Here is a 4,018-nt window from a genome sequence, read left to right as displayed (position 1 = left end):
GTTTATTTGCACACTGACTGTACTTGAACATTGAAAATCTGAAGTATTTATCTTACATTTCATTGTGGCTGTTGAATAAGATTTTTAGTCTTGTTTAACTTTCTCAATCAGTTATTTAATTGGAAGAGTTGATCTTTCACAGAATCTTTTAATGAAAGTTAATCTTATTTTTTTCCCCTGTTTCAATGTGCATTTTTGTGTTTAATTTAGAAAGGTGAAAATAAAATACATTCAGTTTTCTGGACCACGGGAGTAATACCTATAAATTACTGGATTATTTGTCAAACTATCCAGATTCCTGATGTCTGTTTTAAATAGTAGGCAAAATAATGTAACATTTCAAGGGTGTTCTGCAGAGTTCCTTTACCATTTTCACAGCTGCTGTTTTACAAGATCAACCTATATAAATGCTACTCAAATTCAGCTTGAAAGGGGGATTTGAAAGCAGAGACTTCCCCTTATAAGGTGATAGTGCATCCTAGGGCTTACCTTCTGGGTTAACAAGAGCAGAATAGTGCATACCTTATTTAGGGCAGTTAAGATAGATAGGGTTTGGCCATGAATTTGCAGCACAAAATAAGATTTAACATATGGTATCTCATTTTAATAGTTGTATATAACACTTAAAATATCCTTGTGAGTCAATATTAAAAAAAAGCTTCACTTCTGCAGATAATTCCTCATTTAAAAGATAATTCCTTAGAAATCATAATCACTTCTCTCATCTCTGACTTTTCCTGACTCGATCTGTATGCTTCTGCTTTATAGGAGAGAAAACAGGATGAAGGAGAGAGGAGGCTGGGGGCGGGGGGGAGAGAATCAGTAAGAAGGAAGAAAATAAGTTTCATCTTGATTTGTTTGATTCTTATTGCCACTAATGGGAGTCATACATTCTCACACATTGAACTGAGGCTATTCCATGCCCTAATTTGGTCAGCTGTATGTTTTTCAGACATGAAAAATAAAAAATATTTAACAATTTTTTAGTAGTCCCCTAAATACTACATTCATTGTATTCCTGAACACAGATTCATAGCATTTAAGGGAAGAAGGGACCATTTTATATACAGGAGCTCAGACTAGAATATCTCAGGCCCTTAAATTTTACCCAGTTACCCCTGTACTGAGCCCAATAACTTGTTTGGCTAAAGCATGTTTTCTAGAAAGGCATCCAGTTTCCAGCGAGAGAGGGAATCTATCCCTACTTCCTGTGGCATGTTGTTCCAAGGATAATCACCCTCACTGTTGTATTGTGTCTAATATGAATTTGTCTGACTTCAGCTTTCAGCCATTGGTTCTTGTTTTGCCTTTCTCCACTAGATTAAGGAGCCCATTAGTACCTGGTATTTTTTCCCCATGAAGGTACTTATAAGGCATTCAGATCACCTCTCAAGTATCTTCTGTAACCAGCTTGCCAGTGCTATATACAGAGGTAGAATCACCTCATACTCCTACACCTCACTACTCCTATTTATGCATCCTAGCATTGCGGTAGCACTTCTTGCATTACAGTGGCAGCTTACATTGAGTTCCTTGTCTAATATGACCCCTAAATCCTTTTCCTGTTTTCCCGGTGAGCAGGAAGGGCCTGCTTTCCTTATTCCTACATGTATAACTTTGCATTTGGCTGTACTAAAACACAGACAATTTTGTTTGAATGGTTTCAGACCATTCTCTCCGACTGCCTTTTCTATTAGATCTAGAGATATTGCTTATTCCACTGTAAAAAGGAAGAGGAATGAACACAGTACACTAAAATTACAAAAACCAATGTCTGGGCTGTACACTCTTTATAGTGGTGTAACTTTTAAAAAAAAAATAATCACATCCCTCACCAAAATAATTACATTGTGGACAGTTATACTGATGTGACATACCAGGGTACAATCCAGACCAATGAGTAGCTGCCATGTAACCTGGGGTGCCCTTTACAATGCCTTGCTGCTGCAGCCTCCAAACTGGACTGCTCACAAACAGCCTCCAGCATGTAAGTCACCCCCAGCTATGGCTGTGTGCTGCAGCCAGCCAGACACACCTTGCCTCTTACCAGCCTCAACGACTCCCACAGCTTACACCAACATGCTCCTATCCCAGATTTTCCCCCCTAAACCTAGGTCCTGCATTATCCAGCCCTCACCTGGACAGCACAAATAGATTGAGTCTGTTATTCATTTCAGGGAATAATATGCACACAATTTGTTACTCCAAATGGAGTTACCCACACACTTCAACTTGAACATACTGGATTAGATACAGTTAATAAACTAGTTTTATTGTTTCAAGAGAGACTTTAAGTGAATACAAGCAATGCAGCATAAAAATTAGAAATGGTCACAAGAAAAATGAAGATGAAAATGCTTACTGGTGCCTAACTCAACAATATTGGATTCAAAGTAAAGTTTTCTCACTACGTGCTTTCAGCAGTCTTACTGACCAAACTCTTCAGGCCAGGACTCATTCCCCAGAGTCCAAGAGCTGCTTCCTTTGTCTCTTCAGGTGCAGAGAATGAGGTGGGCAGGGGTAGAGAGAGAGGGGTACCGTGGGGTTTGTCCCTCCTTTTTATAGTTCTAGTTTTATAGCCCCCTCTTGAAAACACATTTCCAGCTGAGGTCCAGGAGACAGTCTATGTGGAAAGATATTCCCTGCTGGGTTGTTGGGTTTTTTTCCCCTCACCTGTTTGAACTTCCTTTGTTTTATCTCCCTGTGTAATAACTCTGTTTACTGCTTACATGCATATTAAGGCAAGCACACATTGCTTCCATTGTTTAGGACAAGACCGGGTTTCTGCCTGGGCTGGGCTATGGGGCTTGGAATGTGTGTTAACATCATATGAGGGAATCTTAAATACCACATATAATGTTGCCATACATGCTTTACCAGAACAGTACAACCAGCAAATTGTGTTTTCACATGATAACTTATAAGGCATACCTTGTACAAAGATTATTACAATAGTGTGTAAGGTGTGAACATGGGTGTGTTTTGTCACCAGTATAACTTATTTCCTTTCCCTTCCTTTTTAGAATAGGCTATACTGCTCTAAGCAGTATTACACCAGTATAACTGCATCCATAATAGGGGGTTGTACCACTTTAACTATCTGAGTACAGTTAAAGCAGTACAATTTTGTGTGTAATCAAGCCTTTAAAGCAGAAGTGAGGATTTGATTTCATTATTGTTCTTATGAATTTAGTCATTTTTAATGAGAAAAGCCTGACCTTTTTTCTGCAGTTATCCCTTGGTACTCCATTTTTATCTATCTATCTATCCATCCAGCTTCTCATGGCCTCTCCCCCAAGTAAAAGGCCATAATGATCTTTCTCTTTCTGCACTCTTAAAAGGCTGATGTGGTTGGTTTGGGACATATAAGAATGACCATGAGGGTACTGTTGTGCCAAAGCCTGAGTGATGGTGAGTTATGCTGTGACATTAATGGTCATTCATATTACAGCTGCCAGAGTTGCATACTCTAAATCTGTCTCCTGCTATTGCAAGCCTCCTCATAGTCCCTGTAGTTACAGTGGGATGTAACTCTCATCACAAGACATGGCTACAAAAAGAGAGATGGTCTTGGATTGCTTGGGCCAGTTCCAGGCAGCCTTTGAAAAATCAGGCCAGCAACCTTGAACGGACTCTGTGTCAAATTGTTTCTGTAACAAATATGGCTATGTACATCAAAGTAACACTCCGTGCAGGGGCTGTTTCTCTCTTTTAACCAAAAGTCAGTTCTTGCCAAGGGTCTGAACTTCTCCTTGGTTTTACATGTCTTTACTAATGTGTCGGGATAAGGAAAAAAGCACCAATGACTTTAAATGTAAAGTAGCATGAATACATCTGATGCAATGTTCATCTGTTTGTGAATTGCACTGTTGAGAAAAATGGTACTAACCACAACTGGAGTGGTTAGTAAATAGGGTGTCTTATTAGTAAATAAGGTATAGTTTCTCTAAAAGCCAATGCAGGGGTGTAACTGTCTATGTGCAAGGGTGTAAACAATACAGCTGGAAAGGAATTATAA

Source organism: Trachemys scripta, chromosome 1 (assembly GCF_013100865.1).
Source record: "Trachemys scripta elegans isolate TJP31775 chromosome 1, CAS_Tse_1.0, whole genome shotgun sequence".
Lineage (NCBI taxonomy): Eukaryota > Metazoa > Chordata > Testudines > Emydidae > Trachemys > Trachemys scripta.
The sequence above is the reverse complement of the archived record's forward strand: the minus strand, read 5'-3'. Positions refer to the sequence as shown.